Consider the following 19,601-nt stretch of genomic DNA (forward strand, 5'->3'; position numbering starts at 1 on the left):
GCTGCAGATGACCATCTGGACCCCCTTGTCCTGCTGGGCATCATTACTTGAATTAGAGAAATGGAAGCCTTTAATCTCATGAATCAGGTCTTTTTGCATACCTAAGCAGTCTCCTCCCCAGGTCTCCAGTATATCACTACATGTAATAATCATGAGCTATTTTAGCACTGCATCCTTTTAAATAGCTCTTGATGAAAAATTACTATTAAAAAAAAAAAAAACCACAAGGTGAAATTCAACATTTAACAAATTAAACAAGTGTTAAAAATTTATAAGGGCTTCTCAGGCTTGGAATTTGAGATGACCACCTTTGCAAGCCAGGTATCTAGTTGGAAAAGGAAAAGGAAAAAAAAAAGAAAAAGAAAGAAAAAAGGAAACAGAAACATTAAGTTTCAGTTTCAGCTTTCTGGCCCCATAACATGAGGAAAATAAAGCAATTACCATCTTTTCCAAAGAAAAGGATTCACTAACCAAACAGATAGGTGAATATAGAGAGAGACATATGCAAAGGGTTTCTTTTTTTTTTGGTTTCTTTTTGCTTTTTGTTTGTTTGTTTGCTTGTTTTCAGGCTAATTCAAATAGAGCACTGCCTTTCTCACACATATAGACTTCATAGTCCCCCCTTCTACCCCACCATCCACTGAGACCATCCTCTGCAGGGAGGAGGAACCGTTCTTCCCACACCTCTTCCCACACCTCCCTGCCAAAAACACCCCTCTTACACCTTCTGCTTCCCCCCACTTCAAAAGTGAAGGTGCTAGCTCCAGTTCTCCCTCTCTCTCTCTCAAAAAAACAAAACAAAACAAAACAAAAAAAAACATACTCTCACCTACACCTTAAGAGAATGGTTCAAGAGAATTCAAGTTCAATGGTTCAAGAGAATTCAAGTTCACAAAAAGCATTACCTCCATTTCCACCAGTGCAGGAGATGTACAGCCTGACACCCACACTCAGTGTTTTGAAAACAAAATCCACTGCAGTACCAAAATATATTGGTACCGATCCCTTATTTACTGTGTAACTCTACAGAGTATCACATTGCCGGTTTTCTGTAGTTACATTTATAACCAAATAATTTACTGAAATGAAATCTGCAGCAAAGAAAAAACTTTCACTGAATAACTGGAATGGGAGAGCTAGGGCAATGAAGTTAATCCTTCCCTACTTAAGATATCATATCCTTGGCATTTCATTTTTTCCTATCTTGTTAAATTATTCACCTCCATAATAGGTGCTTTCTGTGTGTAATTCTTCCTGTCTGTCAGAACTCGCTGATTTATTGGGCTTCTGGGCCTGCCACACTGGCATTAATGTCATATCTACTCAGAAAGTCAGCAACCTTGAAAATAATTCATGCCTCTGCCTTTTTTTTTTTTAATGGTTCACCCATAAGCCATTTCTCTTTGTCAATATTTAAAATACTTCTGTTAGCTGAAAACTTTTTAAACACTATAGCACGCAGCTTGAAAGGAAAGCATATCAAGTAGGAGCTTCAACACTTATCTGCCTGGAGGTTAGTCTTTCTGGCAGACTGAAGGGAAATCCCATTTTCATACATGGAAGTGTCTAGGCACAGTAGACTTTCAATGCTTAACTGATTGGAAGAGGCAGGAACACCTAAAGTGTGCATGAGGCAGCTTGACAATTGCAGCTGGCTGCATGGGAAAGTATTCACTGCGTCTGCTTCCTTCCTCCTCTCTCCTCAGCTAAGCTGGAACCTGTGAAAAAAGGCTACTCATATCATCGGCGATTAGGTTGTCCAGGAGAAGAGTGCAAAATTATATATTATATATATTAAATGTGTTTTAGTTTTCTCAGCATACTTCCAACCTCACTGTTGGTCATGCTGCTCATCCTTTAAGTTTCACATTCCATTATCCCTGCAGTTCCAAGAGTGTCTGAACTTTAGGTGAACTGATACATACAAGCTGGAACATCCACAGCATTCACTTGGTTCTGCAGAAAGTATTTGTGCTTAGCTTTACTAGGATTACTTGCAATCCATGAAGTTCATATGAATGTGATGGTAACTATTTCTCTGCATGGAGCAGCTATATATACAGTAACTATATAGAAGGAAGTAGCTATAAAATCATCCCTTGCCATTCAAACTTAAAAAATATATGGAGAGAAAGGCTTATTACTATTATACCCAGCTCTAGAGACGGCAGGGAAATTCTACAAAATGGGAGAGCATTGAAAACAGAAGGTATGAACAACGCAAGCAGTGATCTGCAGCCAGTCTACAGAAGAAACTGTGTTTACTCATCTGATTAATCATCAGGTATAATACACTATTGAATGTAATTTGAAGAATAAGGTTACTCTGATAATATTAGGAAACAAGTGTAACTTGAGGTATAAACAAACATACAATAGTTTAATAAACAAAACTTATTCACGTCTACAGACACTTATTTTACTTAAAACAGCAGCAACGTCAACAAATAGATCATAAAAGATAATTGTACTCTATATGGTAGTTTTGTGCAGGAAATCTTTTGAACAGTGCACAAAAAAAAACATGGAAAATATGCAAGGAATGGAACATATGATCCATGAATACACTGCCTACGTCAGAAGCAGAAGGACCTCATCCAACATGTAATTGTGATGATTTAGCAAAACAGTACATAAAAGAATTTGAAACTCCTGCTTACAGTAAACAAAAGTAACCTCTAGTTAAGATTACACTGTGTAGCTACAAAAACAAGCAGAAGAGAGAATTCACTTGGCAGATTTTTTTAGGGGGGAAAAAAATCCTATATACATATAGTAATTTAGTATCTCAAGCAGTCATTTGTACTGGTGGTTCAGAGCCAGTGAACAAGTTCACAAGCCCAGCCAGTGCTAAACTCACTATTAGATGCAGGGTTAACTGACAACTTTAACACAGAAGTAATGCAAGCAATTTTCATAGATAATCAGCTTTGCATAGAGAAAGAACAGTGCTGTATAGGTTGTCTGTACCACTTGCACCTTAGTATGTAAGCCAGCTCAGTATTATGTTGTATTGTATGGACTTGCTGGTATTGTGCTTCAAATGGAATTGCTTGAAGTCACCAAAGAACTTCTAAGACAACATAATATTTAATAAATATTTTTATTTTTGCAGTTAAAAAAAACCTACCTAATATTAATTTTGGTAATAGAACTGCTGTACCTAGTCAGACTGAAAATTAATTCAGCCCAGTGTCCCATATTTGAAAGTAAGCTGTACTGGATGCTTAGTGGAAAACATTCCCACCACCATCACCACAAAAAACAAATAGGTGGTGGGGAGAGGTGGGTGAGGAAGGAATAGAAAAAGGATAAAGATAGGCTTACTTATTAGCTTTTTTTTTTTTTTTTTTTTTTTTAATATATAAAGCCTAGATCTCAGTCAGACTCTCTAGGACTCTTTTTCGTGTACATAGAAAGGAAAAACCTATACAGCACTTATTAAAAAAAAAAAAATGGGAGTACAGAATTCCTGTTTCACACATGCCAAGGGATTACACTATATTAAGCAACTTTCCCATGATCACTGACTATGGAAAGGAATCCATTTCTTCCAAGACTCACTCCAGGATTTAAGCTACAAACTGCCCATCTCCATCACTATTTACTGCAGTGAGTTATAGCTTTTAAACTACCAGTGAAGCCAGGAGGTTATTTAAACTGCTACTATATGACTGAGCATCCTGCATTTGTACAACCAGCTTAATGCTGCGTTGTACTACCTAGATCCCAGGCCAGCAGTGATGGAGAATTGTTAAATCTCAGTGGTCTTCTACAAAACAAAGTCATGTTTAGACTAAGAAAAGTCCAAAGTCGAGGGAAATCAGTCTACCCACACAGTCTGGTCCATAAATGGAGAAAGATAATAGAATTATTCCAGCACAAGATAGCACAAGATATTGGGACATCACTATGAGTCCATTAACAAGATATATATATTTATAGGAAGCTTGATCCAAGGGATGGCATCACAGGAGACAAACATATCAAAATACAAAATGTATTGCCTCTCCCAGAGAGGTAAGAAATACAGATGAATAGGAGGAAGAGAGACTCCTTGATCTGGATAAGTCTTCATAAGAAGGGGCTCCTGTGTTCCATAGGAACTACTGACATCTGGTCAGGAATGAAACAATCTCTGACAGCCTAAGACAGCATGCCTTTAAAAGGATGATAAACCTTACACTCAGACATGCCAGATAAGCTAAGAAAGGAACCATCAAGTTCAGAAGCTATAAACTCAATGCATTTACAACCCTATCAATAAACCTACTAAGCGCCTAGCTGGGGAAGCCTTACAAGGCTTACAGTTTTGTTTCTAGAAAAATCTGATTGTATTAAAAATAAAATAAAGATAAAAATAAAAATAAAGATAAAAATAAAAATAAAGATAAAAAATAAAAATAAAAATAAAAGTTGTTTGCATTGCAGACACAATCATTAGAAATTTTAAAAATGCTAGCTCTGCAGTTGCACACAAAATTGATGCATTCAGTCACAGCAGTAATTTTGGAGTTCTTTGAGCATAGACAGCAACTGTGGTAGAAACTATCTATAAAGCCTGGCATTACCAAATTCTGAACACTAGATTTCAGAAAAAGTGTAGCATTTTGCAGAGGATTTGCAAGGGAAGTTTTTCTGGAGGGGGGAAATGTCGATACACATTTATATTGAGAAAAAGTGTACGCATGGTATCTGTCACTCGAAGGCTTCAGTGGTGGCTGGGGGGATCTGATGCTTGATGGCCTATAAAACATATTAAGCACTCACTATTTAAACATGTTACTGACAAGCCCACAAACTTAGTAGCCTGCTGGTGTGCCGAGCACTGGCTCCCAAGGAGTGAGAACGAGTGGATCCTCCCATTACTTCTCCCCATCCTAACCTGGGAAGCTCAGGCTCTTCTTTCATTGCTCCCAGTTGCAAAAAGGAGACATATTCAAACTATTTATTGGATCTTGGTCTCCTATAAATAGAACCAGGTACAAAACAGAGAAAACAGAGTGGGGAAGATTAAAACAACACGTTTCCTGCCTAGTGAAATTCTCAGAGGTGCTGTGAGTCAAGAGATCTGTGCAGAGTGATATTAACAGCAGGAAAAAAAACAAGGCATTTGGTGAGACACACACACACACACCGAATTACTAGGAAAGGGAGGAGAGTGCAAGGCTGTTAGGAAGAGGAGGATTAAAAAACAAAACCAAACAACAACAAACAAAGAGCAATTAAAAAAAAAAAAACACCACTGAGCCTGCACTTTACCTTTTTCAGGGAGCTCCATAAGTTCAATGGTAGTGATGGATCTGTGTGGGGCTGGACTCTTGCCCCGATCTTCCCTCTCACCCCCTCTGGCAGTCTCAGATGTTCTTAGTGAAGCAGCAGCTGTCACTCTGGCAGCAGCAGTGTGAGCCCAGCTGAGTTCATATGTGCAGTTATTTTAGCACATTGCCTTTTTCTTTCTTCTCAGAAAAAAAATCTGGCAATTTAATACTTTGGATAGTTCAGCTAGACCTGGATAGGATCTCACTCAGTAGAGAAAAAAAGCCCTAAACAAGACAGTTCTTTCAGTCCTGAAACTCTTTTTCTCAAACTGTTGTGAACAAAGGCACAAGAGATTTAAGAGGAAAGAGTTGTTGGTTTTTTTTGTTTTTTGGTTTTTTTTTTGGGGGGGGGGGGTGCGGAGATGACCTTTTCTTTTCCTCTGGTAGGAATTGTTAAGCAACCAAGCTATAAGCAGAGTTGGTCACAATTTTGGTTGCAAAATGCCAACTGAAATACTCTTAAGAATATGAAATAGCCTTTTAAGAACTGTCAGTGTCATCTCTAGACCACAACCAACTTGTATAACGTTGCTACAGGATAAACCACGTTGACTCTTCCTTTTACACTCTCTTTCCTGTTGCTCTTCTCGTAGTAAGCTAGCCTGGAAGCTGAGCAATTGTTTGAGTCATATTTCTGTCCAATTCGCCTTCTGTAAAGTCAAAGTCTACCCTCCATCCAGGTACAGGTTAATTACAGCCATTTCTTGTCAAAGGTTTTCCACTCTTTACAGAACAGGAACAGCTTGCAGTGGACACTTGAACGTCCCATATCTTCTTACCTCTATCCCAAACAGGGGCCATACCTTTCTGTCTTCATAAATCATAATAAATTAATAAATATCCTTGTATTGTACTGAAATATTACCAACAATGGGCAACCACATGGTAAAAATGTGACACGGGTCAAGTCTAAGCTTCACAAACTCTGGGATTTTCTCACATTGGCAACCAGAAGATGCCAATCAAAGAGCAAATGCATAAAAAAAAAGCCTCTACAGAATGCACTTGCAAACTTTAGTGACCTGTGGATCAGCAACATACTGAGACAAAGTTGGTATCTTATTTTATAACAACTCCCAACTAATTCTTTTCTTCCATTAATTTCCAGTCACTTCTTGAACCCATGTAAGACTTCAATATTCATAGAAACCTGCTAGAAAGAAACCCATAGCTCAACTAGACAGACTATAAAAACCACATCCTTTAGTTCCAAACCTGAAACCTGTCCTAGGTTTGTTTGATGATTCCAAGATTTTGTATTTGATAATACAAGTAACTGATTCCTATTCTTTTTTTCTCTCATTATATCACAGACATCAGTTTTACCCTCTATCGCCTTTTCTCCAGGCTGCAGATTCCTGGTCTATTTATTCATTTCTTATGTGGAAGCCCTTCCAGTATTCTGTATACAGCTATAGAAACAACTTCTACACTGGCATAAAAACATAACCTTGACGTTGTAATGTAATTATGTAATTTCTATATATTCTATAGTGACAGCAAGTACCCTACCTGTCAAACAACTGTCATGTCATTACTGGACTCTGTGCAGAACTGGAAAAGTTCCTAGCACTGTCCGTTCTCCTTCTCTTCTACCTCATTGCAGAGAGGGAGAGATTCAAGATTCTCATACAGTAATGCAATAATGCAAAAGCCTCTTGCTGCATTGTATGACTAAGAACTTTCTATGTGCTTTAGAAGACCAAAAATGTGAATCATTGATGGTTTTCATCTCTGCTGAAGGTAGTTTCTTTCAGTAATTTCTTTTATTCCCCTTTTTTTAAGCTTGCATTTGTTAAGTCCTTAAAAAGTTACATCATGTTGTTAATACTGTTGCTGAATCTGATATTTAAGTATTGTTTAAGTAATTTCCAGTATTTTTATTATTTTTCCTATTAGCAGAAGTTGCTTTGGCAGGCAAGGCAATGAGCATAAGAGTTATCTTCCTTGTGCTATCTATTTCTCAACCATTCATGTGCACCGTTTTGTTTTTAAATGTTATTAAACTTATCAAAGATTATTAGCTCCTGGCTCCAGCATTGTTCATTTTGAGATATTGTACTTGCTAAACTTCTGGAAAAGTGTTATATTCCCTGAGATTTACTTACCTCATTGTTGGAAATGAAATTTGTTCATATCATTTGAGACACAGAATAATGACTAGTTTTGTTTTACTGTCACATACAATGAGAACTTGACCTTTGCTTTTAAGCACATGTTGAGTGGAAGAAATTATTCTTCAGGGCATCTGTGTATTCAAGCCCTTAATGAAATCTGGAGCTTTAGTAGTAAGGGAGACTATTGTTTAAGTCTAGTGCTAAATAGTTAACCGTATTTCACATCCACATGCATGATAAGCTCTTTGGCAGCAAGCATTAAAAGAGCAGACACCGGTTTGACCTTTAAAAGGTGGTACAAATGAAAGAATTACTAGTTCAGTCTCCCTTACTGGAAGAGTAAACAAGTTGAGACGTGATGAAAACCTTTTCAATTTCACATAATTAACACAAGGCATACAGCTCAATTTATGAAAATACCATAAATCCACACATATTCATTAAAAACTAAGTTAGTTTCTAAGAATCAGCTCTTGTTTAAATAATTGGTTGTTCTTTAAAGTATATCTGCCTGACTTGTTCAAAATGGCCTCTCTCCATTGCAACTTCTCTCTCCTAGGTAAATATGTGTAAATAGCTTTTATTTCTTGAGAAAATGATGATACTTTTGGAATAGGTACCATTTTCTTATGCACATTTTTAGCTTCATGAAAGTGTTTGAGAAATTCCTGTGAAATTATTTCTTATTATGCTATGTCAGATCTATGAAGCAAAAGTGATCAAACATGTTAGAAGACAAAGCAGCCATTCTAATTTAATCATATCAAGTCTGCCAGCAGTATTGTTACAGCTGGAGAAGAGGAAGAAATATTTATTTTCATATATTATCATAATGCCAATATAATTTCCTTTTTCTTTTCCTTTATTTTTTTCCTCTCATTTTTAAATCATTTCATATTGGGACAGTCCTCTCAACCCAATTTATATCTAGAGAACTGGGGAAGGTGTAGCCAATAAATACTGTATTGGAAAAGTAAAATGACCTGACTTCTAGGCTGAAAATATATTTCAGTGTCAGATGAAGCATCTAAGATTTAAAAGCAGTTCCACAGAGTCCTGCAGCTGGCATTCAGAGATTTAGCTATTTAGTCAATGAATGTGGAGCAGCAATTAACTAAACTCAGACCTTGGGTAAAGTTGCAAATAAACTAAAATTTATAGTGACCTTTTAGGTGTTGTGAGGTTTTTGGCAAACTACCTACAAAGGGTGAAGCAACAAAGCGTGAAGATTATGTACATAAACTGAACAGCCATTCAGTCTTGTTACAAAACACTAGCTCCTAATTTTTCCTCCTAACAAAAAACGTGCTACATAGACACAGACATAGAAATATTAAGGGATACTGTCATTTCTAAGGTCTGAATGTGAGCTGAAATACTCATACTGTTCTATCAGTGTTAATTATCATATACTACTAAAACATCAATTTCAGTAATCACCAAGCGTGATCAACCATCTTTCTGTGACATGTTTATGTTACAGCAAGAGAAAACAGAAGAGCGCTGCCGTAGTCTCCTTAAAAATAAATGGGTACAGTGTGGAGAATGTCACCTGAGTGCCCTCAGGCAGTGCTTCAAGCACTTCAGCTACAATACCTACAGTTTCTGTGTGACTAGGTAAAAAGTAACAGTCCTTCCTAGTCTGACTACTCAAATTGAATACTTAAATTAGATGCAGAATTCATAATACTTTTTAATCCACTACCTGCAGCAATGAAAGCTACTGATATTTGGAACATATATTCAAAAGCCAAGACAGTATTTCCTTCCTGTCTTCAGGCATTCATATTTTTTGAGCTACAAAGAAAACAGGTTCCAATCACTCTTGAGAAATGCCTCGGAGATCTGTCATCTGGTAATTATTTCTTCAGTTTTCTTTCCATTAACTCACACATATTAGTGCAGACACAGAACACGACTCGTAAGCAGCTAGACAATTATTTAGGTTGACTAAACACATCAAGCTGCATATAGTAGTAGTCTAGTCATTTAGTCATTTTTGTTACATCACTAACAAACAGTTTCAGGGAATCCTGGGGAAGAAGCTCACTGGGGAGGGCTGGAGTGGAAGATTATAATAAGAGAAGATTACAGAAGTCCTGCATCACAAAAAAAAAAAAAAAAAAAAATTAAAAAAAAAATTGCATGATCTAGATTTTTATTTTTAAGCAGATTCACTTGCCGTGTAGATTCATTTGAACAGTCAAGAAGTGACAAATGGATAGTCTAGGACAACCAGTACTCACCCCAAGCTAACAGGAACAAAGCCATATATTTTTAAAAAGTGAAAAACACTAGGACAAGTTTTGAAAAGTTTTCCAAAAAAGAAAGTTGATTCACTGTTCTGTGTTTCTAAGAAAGCTGTACTTCCATGGCACCAAGCTGAGATAAATACTAGTGAAACACTGCAAGCCAAATTAAGTTTTGTGATAGTTAGCTAAAAATAAATAATAATAATAATTAAAAAAAAAATCCAGTAAGGTTTAAAGTTACCTGATAAATTTCATATTATAGTTCAAAATGGTTCACAGTTCACTCAGGCCCACATTGCCCAAGCAACAGTCTGTAGGCTCAGCCTGTCATGAAAAAGCTCATGGTCACATCTGTGTATCCTAAAAAGTTAACGTTGTGACAACTTAATGAAATAATTGGCACAAAACGAGTAAGCTGTCAAGTGGCAGAAAGTTGCTTTTAGAAAAGGACAGGGTAAGAACTGAAAATGTTATAACACCATTATGCTTACTCTTCTCTTAATTGTGGTCACTTGCTACCCGGGAGGACACAGCATAAATGGGAAATGGGAAAGGACAACCAAAGAGTTCAGAAGTGCCGAAAAAAAAGTGATTCAGAGAAATCATGACAAGAATTCTCCTTAGAAAATAGAAGACACTTAATTTGCCTCAAAAATACCAGAAGCAGTGGACATGCACTGAAATTAAAGGGCAATAAACTGACAAAAGTGGTTTTAGTATATTACTATTACATATTCAAATTTAATAAATATCAGTAAAGTTATCTTATGCCCAAAGTAAAAATTTACACTACTTTCCATTTTTTATATTCAGGAAAATGATATTTCAAGTCAATTGATTACCCAGGTAAGAAAGAGACTCCCGTTAATATATACCTCAATATATGAATCACACTGGCAGCCTATTTGAAAATACCTTTCATTTCTGGTATAGAGTAGTTGTTTTTTGTTTTGTTTTGTTTTGTTTTTTTCATTGGCATCACCTACTACTTTAAAAAAAAAAAGGTATGCAAGAGCAGCAGTGTCCAATATGCTTCTGAGTATTTACATGAGATGAATACTGTAACCTTTTTAGGTGTCACAATGGAACAGCACTAATTCTTTTCCTCTTAAAAAAAAAATAGTTGTTCAAGTCAGTTGACAACAAAAAAGTTAGTCTTTATTTTAGCTAGCTGACCTTTAGAATGTATGTTTGGCTATCAAGCAGTTTTTAATAAGTATGGATCTGGCACTAGTCACATTCTTGCATAATTCCTATTTTCATAATGCATATGATGGAGTTCAAAGAGCTATTAAAGAGGAAAAAAATCAACAACGTACAAAGTAGCTTTTGTCAATAGCTGAACCACAGCTTTCCAGTTACTGAGTTTCCTGTGTCCCACCTTAATGCCAGCAAACATCAACACAAAGGAGTCCTTCATTTCACCAGGCTAACAAAGAGCTGGTACCACTCTTTTGAACTTTCTTTGTGTGTCTTTTCCCTCAAAAGGATTTAATAGCTCAAACTTGTCTTGGCCTGCTAAGCCAGTGTTAGAGTATGCATTGCAGGGAGAGTTTGGGAAGTCAGTAACGCTGAAAGGGTTAATATTGTAGGTGGTCTAAATAAAGAGCCACTTACTCCACTTTGTAAATAAAAACAATATCTGAAAGTGATTGTTCATAAACATTGTAGGCAAACGTTTAAATGCTTATATATCAAGTATATTTATTGATGTATTGATTGCTGTACAGTCTGTGAAACAAAACGTCTCATATTGGACCATTGAATTATAGTAATGAGCCATGCAAAAGGCTGCTAGATAGTCCTGTATAGAAAACAAGATCTAATTTAAATAAAACAAATCTTGTTTTAGTAAAGGAGAATGGTCACCTGTCTCCTGAACAGTAAAGTGAGAGGAATTTGAGGTATGAAGACTAAAACTTCACAGACTTTTCAAATACTATTCTACACAAATTTTAATATTCTGACTGAAAATCCACTGTAAGAACTTTGTAAGCAGTTTTAAGTTTATTTTTTTCTGCTACTATAATAAATTAGTGGCTCCTAATTTCTAGTTCAGATTTGTCAGAATTCAGTTTCTAGTTGCTTTTGTCTGTTGTGTTTCATCCAGTAGACGATGAAGTTTCTATTAATAAATTTTATCTCTACTTACTGACAGAGTAATGTCTTAAAATCCTCTGAACATTATGCAACTCTTTTGCTGGGGACATCATTACTAACTATGGCAACAAATTAAAAGACGTGTCCTGTCTGAAGCCATAATGATTAGGCACAGTAAATGAAAATACCAACCCTCATATAATACAGAAAATAAGCATTTTTTTGATGTTTCAGCTCAAAGAACAAACGCTTCAAGTTCTTGGACAAGCTACCTAGGCTGAAGTCAGAGAATCTGAAACTCTGTAAATATGCCCGACCTTATCTATGGCAATTTGTTGGCATTCTTAAGACTGCTTGCCAAGAAAGGTGTTAAACAAGGCAGCAATTAGGAAACAGCTATCAAGAAATACAGTAGCTGAAGGCGAAAGTGTTCACAGGAAAACAGAAAGGATTAAATAATTCAAGAAACTGCAGTCAGAGAAGCAAAGATGGCTTTGGCTTTTGAGATGGTGGAGGCGAGGAATCCATGAGCTGGCAGGTCAGCATTGGACACTGCAAGGTGAGTGGTGTGGCACGCGAAAGTTAATGCTGCATAGCTGCAGCTGGTGTAAGCTATGATGCCTGAACATTTGCCTAGAAGTTTGGACCACACTGGATGTAAGGCTCTGGTGAAAAGCTCACTTATTAACTGAAAGAGATGTAGTAGAAAGCAGAACCTGGAAATGCATTCGTGTGGTTTCAAGAGGTGTGGCTGATTGGCAAGCCTCTCACATACTGGAGGGCTGGCAGCCCTGCAAAGGCAACTGCAGCATGGTGAATCGTGCCAATTTAGTGAGATTCGTGGGCAACTGCTCCAAGCAGAGGAAAACTAATTTTTCAGTGGAAACCCAAAGGATGATTAATTTGAGGCTTTTCAAGCATTACTAGTAATGTGTATAAGACAAAAACATTATGCTTCTTCACTGTCTGGGGCAATGCCTCAGAAGAACTTTCTGCAGCATAAGGACAACATACAGCGCAGCAAAATTATAGCTTTCCTATCCCTTTATTCAAGTACCAGGCTCCAGACACAGGGGCCCTCTAGAAGGGGGCATCATATCTTCAAAGTTACCCTAAAGGAAGGAGACTCGATGAAAGGGAATTCCAAATATAATGTATTCCAGCAACATCAAAGGGACTAGGGCTGCACTAAGCATCAGAAGCTTTCCATGGTCCTCCCAAAGCACAGGCAGTGAAACTGGCTTGCTGACAGAGGGAAAGAGAAGGTGCAAGAGGGTGTGTTTAAAAAAATAAAAGTCTACGATCCTAACAAATTGCACTAGCATAGTAGTAGAATACTACTACTACATACTAAAGTAGTATGCTAATAGTATGCTAGTAGTATGTCATTCTTTAAAGTACGCTACGTTGCTATAGTTAGCAAAGTAGCATACTTTAAAGAATGACAAAAGCACTAAAGCACAAAACCCATGCAATTTATTATATATATACAGATCATTCTACTGATAATTTTTCATAAAAATGAAAAAAAAATACTGTTATTTCATATAGTTTGAACTACCAGTAATAAAACATCATCCTCATGTGTTCTTTGCAAAGGAATGGCAATTAGAGACTGGATTGATTTTTGTTTGCATACAAGAATTTGTAATCACCAGCTACAATTATAGGTCTCAACACCTTAAAGCTTTTCAAACAAAGACTATAATGACCTTGTTTAGACCTTAGGAATGTGCCTTGCATTATCTACATGATAGAGTATTTAGTCTCTATACTTTTTTTGATGCAGCTATGCAGTAACACCAAAACAAGCCTGCCCACATACTCCCCAGACACCAAAGGGCAGCTATGAGCAAATAAATGGTGACAAAGATCCTAACTTAACCTACCAGTTTGTACCTCCCAAGGATATAATCAAAAAATAACTTAACTGAACACAAATAATCGACACCAAGATTACAATTAACACCTGCTAAGTTTTCAAGGCAATATAAGGAAAGATCAGTCCTACTACTCTGAAGAGTCCTATGCTCATGAGGGACCAAGATAAAAGAGTATCTCTGTGTTTATGGAAGCACTGCAGATGCAGAAGCTTACCCATCAGTCTCTTTCTTGAAACCCATAGCAGTTAACTGCAGTTTATACTGCACTGTACTGTGAAGCAAGCATCTGTATGGAAAAAATGTTGTCTGGAACGCAGAGGGAGGAAAATACTAAGAGGCTAAAAGCGTTCTTGATGACATATTTCAGGTTTCCTCATGTTATTTACATAGGAAAATGTCTGTAACAATGGTGAGACCAAAGCAAAGTTGCAACAGTGGAGATATGCCTCTCACTCCAAAAGACAATATATAACCATTCACAGTTTCATTCTTCGCTCCTGAAGCTGCTTAGTGGTACTTCTGTTTCTCTCTTCCAGTAAACCTGCACAGGGTTTTCTGAATACAGAACACTCTTACCATTTATTGCAAATTAACAATCCTTTAAAAAGCTGTCTGAAAGATCCTTTCCTGCCTCCTGAGCACACATTAGCTTTCAGCATTTCTTCACAAATGCTGAATGCATTTTTTCTCCCATGCTTTTATATTCCATTTTGGTGAAATAGGAACATGTCTTCAGTGGAAAATAACTCAGCCAACTACAAGCCCTCAAAGCAGTCTCCAGAAAGTAGAAGATGGGCTTTCCTCCTCCCTGCTAAATCCCTGCCTACCCAGAGGTAACCGTCTCTAATTTCTAAGTCTTCTCTAAATTCAATTTTCCTGAAGAGAGTATCAGGCTAAGATAGTCTCATTACTGAATCATTTTGATTACCCTCCTGTGCATTATATTCTTTTCTGTTGTTCATTTGTTCATGTACAAAGCTGAATGAAACCATATTAATTAATAATTGTGCCAGACAATTCATGGGTGGCTATAACAGGCATCTTGACAACCAGAGAAGGTTCCACCTCCTTCTAACAACATCACTCCATTGATTTTGTCCAAAAAATGCCTAATGTCATGGCTCACCATTCTTCACTCATCTGCTTTTTTACCACATCCTCCTTTTTTTCTACCCTCTACAATTGAACTTCTCTTATTCTGCCAAAAACTTGCATACTGGTCTTGTTGTAGGCTAACACTAAGAGTCTTGCCACTCTTGGATGTGATTACAAGTGCAGTTATGACCCCAGTTGGAGAACAGGGTTCATGAGTCCTGTGTGGAGCTAGGTTTGTAGAGGTCATATACAAAACCTGGTCCTTACTTTGGTAGCAGAACATGTTTAAATTTGATATATCAGCATTAGTAAAAAATGTGTGAAAAGACAAGCCTCTGCAGGTGCTCTGCTAATGTAATTTCCAACCAATTGTCAACTGTGTTAGGGCAAGGACTAAAGACACAGGAAGCTGACTGTGACCTCATCTTGCTTAATGCTTACCTTGCCATAGAAAATTAACTGACAGAATCTTGTCTTAATAGAGGCTGTTCTTCTCTGAGCAAAGATATATGTTGAAAAGTCTTTCCCACTGAAAGCAAATACCTTGGAGAATAAGTGTATAAAAACAAACAAGCAAAATGCCTTTCATAAAATGGGATTATTCAGTTTGTATCTTACTAATGTGGATAGCATTCAGCCTCAAGTTTGCTCAATTCAGGTCTCAAGAGAAATGCTGTTTTGTGTTAAGCCTTTAGAACTGTGTAAGTAGGCATACTTTTATCCAGTCATTGAGACAACCCATCTGTATTGATAGTAGTGGCCATTTTTTTTTCTGTTATGCTCCATGACATCCTACAGCATCATTATCAAGATACCTGACTCCACAAGCCTTAGGGTGATTTATTTATCCACAGCAGATGGCAAGAGACAATATTCTTCTCTGCTTTCTAAATAAAAATGTAAATTAAGTATGACAAATTCTTCAAGTAACACACCAGAGATAATGCAAAAGAGATCCACATGCCATTTTCTTATCCATTTATTGTCCATGGAGGGCAAGAAAATTAAAGTCCTTATGATTTCCCTGTCCTCTTGGGGTGACATATCCCTACCCTCTCAGGGCAAAGCGGCTCTGTCTCTGGCCTGAAAAATTCTTGAATGATGAATCAAACTGATGGTTAGAGAAATGCCTCTCTTGTCTCTTTGGCTTTTAACGTTGCCTGTTTCCACAGAGTTGATATACAATATTTACCTTTTTTTAATTTATTATTTTTACTTTATTCTTATTTCTTGCCTAGGTATCCATCTTATGATGATCCTATGTCAAGTTGCTTTCCCACTAATTACCTTGAAAAAAATGTGTTATGCATGAACTTTTTTTCTTAGTTAAATACTGGAAATCAGAAAAAAATCAGCATATGTAATTTCTTTCCAAATATAAGGTTATCACTCAGCATAACACTATTTGATAGAAGCCAGATTTTTTCATTCTTTGTCTTGTAACTCATGCAAGATTGTAATCGCTTTTCTTTAAATATATATTTACAGTTCAATTTTACTAACCTGTATGATATTTAACTATGCAAGTTAGCTCATTTAATCTATATATTATACAATACTTTGTTAAACCTGTATTTGGATTCATGTGCTCTTCAGGTATTCTCCCAAATATATATTCAACACACCTCTGATGAGGACACAGTCATAGCTTTGAATTAAGCTGGCACTAACAGTCCTAACAAAGGTCATGACAGCAAGGACTTCTGAGTAGGCCAGAGACCAGAGCACATCTCCATGGCTCCGGACAGGTTTGCAAGCTGCACTGAAAGCTGTTTCTTCACTATTAGCATCCATGTTACCACATCAAATTAAATTCATCATGTTATAGAATGCTGCAATCTCACCTACATTTGGCTTCACGAACTTGAGGGAAAAAATAGCAGGTTGATTTTTTTTGGATGATAAAGTTCATCTTGCATTTTTATTACATGGAGCAAGAGAGAGACTTTCTGAAAACAATACATTTTAGTTCAAAAGGCAGGAAGTAAGTGCTGAAATTTACTGAAAACAGCAATAAAACATGATCCAGTTGGGATTTATTGTTTATGTAGCTGAACTTGCATATAACAACTCCCATCTTAAATAATAATAATAAGTTGGCCAAGCTTTCTGTATCACTCTGCTTTCAAATTTAAAATTCATTTTCAGGGTTTCATGGTTTGAGGCAATAATTGCTTTCTTTAATACGAATCTCAAAAATTATTGACAAAAATGAGGTGAGATGTACAAAGAAGACTGCAATATTTGGTATGAGTCTGGATATTGAAAGCTTGACTTCCAACCAAATCTCAAGGTAGAAAAACAAATCATATATTATGCCAATATTACAGAATTAATGTTACACCTGAGTTTTATTCAAATCTAGATTCAAATGTCTAAATAAAGATGTTTTCTTTATGCTGCAGTGCTTTTCAAAATAAATAAGTAGATTTGGTAAAATAAAGCTTTCTAGATAGTTTATAAATTGTGAAGAAATTTTATTTTCCTAAGTTCATTCTTGCCTTTACTTACATATTTGGCATTGAAGACTATAAAACTTCATTTGCTTTGATTCTATTTCCTGACGCAATGAAATTCCACAGAAAAATAATTGGTGGTTTCAGATACCTGTGAAATGAACAAATAGGCTGTCTGGAACATATCCTTAATTATCTCTTATCAGTCAATATTTTGCAGATATTTTGAGCACGTTCATATACAATACCGATCATATATATGGAAAAACTTGGCAAATCAGGCAGTAAAGGAGGGTGCCAGCTTCAAACCTTGACTCTTTTCTTCTTCTTTCCTTATGTTAAGAAAAGAGACACTATTGTGGTACAAACATTATTATTCTGCACACAGATGAATCTACACGTCATCACAAAATAGCAGATGAACCTGGCAACAGATGAACAGAAAAACAGTTGTTCTAACTGAAAAGAAGTCATGAGAGTAAGTGAAGCAATTAAAATTTGAGCCTTTTTGACTCTTAAGCAATGGAGAGGAAAAAAAACTTCATAGCCTGTCTTGTAATGAGCTTGAGTTAAAGAAACTCAGGTGGCTGTTTCCCAGATGAGCCTATTAAAACACTTCACAGGTGAGCATGTAGCCTAGGGAATTCAAATCTGATTTGTCTAGTTCACTGCATTTTCCTAGGTTGTTTTTTTTTTTTATTTAAAGAAAAAAAGAAATTCAAGCCTTCATAAATTTTGAAGTGCACACTAGTTAAATATCATAGCGCATGCTGTTCTCCCAGGCTGAGGTGTCTGGAATCTAGTGTCCCACATTCAGCAGCATGTGGTGCAGCTTTTCCATACAGATTTACACATTTACTCTTGCAATTTTTTTGAGTTATGTAAGTCTTTCCTCACCCCTAGCTGGGAAAAAAAGGAAGTGTTACCAGAATTTTTGTTTTGTTTTTGTTTTAAATATTCATGTTGCTAATTTGCCTTATAAACCACTATCCTCATTTTGAAAGGACAGAAATTGCCTGTTTGTTCCTGTTTAATTCAGATGTGTGGAATTTAAGGAGTAACACATCCTGGGTAAAAGCACTTAGATCTTTTAAAGACTCATGAGATTTGTAGACAGCATCCCAGAAGAACCTGAGCATTGCTGTGTACTTCCATTTGCCCAAATTATTTCTTTGATGAAAGTTTATGCATCCTTACAGATACAGATGTCTGAAGTCCGAAGAGGTTTTTAGCTGAGGCTTACATACCTGTGTGAAACTTTGAAAAGCAGGTTTCTCTGCCAAAACTAGACCAGATATTCCTGTGCTGTATTCTCAAATGCAAGTGTGGTACAGAGCACAGTGCAAACATCTCAGTGATTTTTGCTTCAATAGTCTATGTTCTGTTGGGTTAATCAGTTTCAGCACACCTGGACCCAAGCTGATTCAATTCAGAGAACCTGTCTCTGCACCTGCTTTTGCTTCTCCATGTTTAAGGAAGGCTTGTTATTTTGAATCAAAGAGTTGCTTACACGCCTGGGTTTTCTATATAACAAAAAGTGGTTGGAAAAAGCCAGTGTGCAGAGCACAAACTATGCTTTCAAATAAAAGATTAAGAAAACAGAGGCAAGAACTCAAGAGATGGGGTGCATGATATAGTGATAGTTACTTGTGCAACATTCACAAAATCTTTCTATTAGGTTAGGGCCTAATTACATAAGCACATTATCAGAGTCCATAGGATGCCCAAATCATACAACACTGTTTTCATTTCCATGGAATGAGTGGACAGGCACAAGAACAGTAACACACACTGTGGCTGATTAAATAGAGTTCTTTGTCTTCAGACCTTGGCTTTCTTATTCTCCAACTAATAACAAACATTAAGTGTCCTCAATAACCTGTCCAAAAAGAACACACTACAGAGTTCTGGTCACAGCACACTAATAAGAGCTTCCATTTCAGGAAAAGCTTCCATTTTAACACAGTTATTTTATAAAAATATTCTTGAAATAGAGATAAAATAATGCTCTCTGGCTGGCAGTTTCTTGGAGGGTTTGTAACCATCTTTTGCAAAAGAGAAAGAAAAATGTAATAGCTGCTGTTGCACCAAGCTAATCTCACCTCCTTGAAGGCAAATTAAAGAAAAAAAGGAAAAAAGAAAGCATTAAAAAGCAGTCTCTATTCCTGAGGCTGATTTTGACTTGCAGCCTTGCTGCTAAAGAGACACTGAATATATTTTTATTAGCTATTCCAGAAACTCAGAATATTGTTCCCTTCTCAGTGTTTTTAATGTTTAAAAAACAACTCCAGAGCATTAGTAGCCCTATTTCACAGATTAAAAAAATTGTACAGTAACAATAAGGGAATAAAACATCTTTGTGACATTCAGAAAACAA

Source organism: Anser brachyrhynchus, assembly GCF_964034855.1.
Source record: "Anser brachyrhynchus genome assembly, chromosome: Z".
Classification (NCBI taxonomy): Eukaryota; Metazoa; Chordata; class Aves; order Anseriformes; family Anatidae; genus Anser; species Anser brachyrhynchus.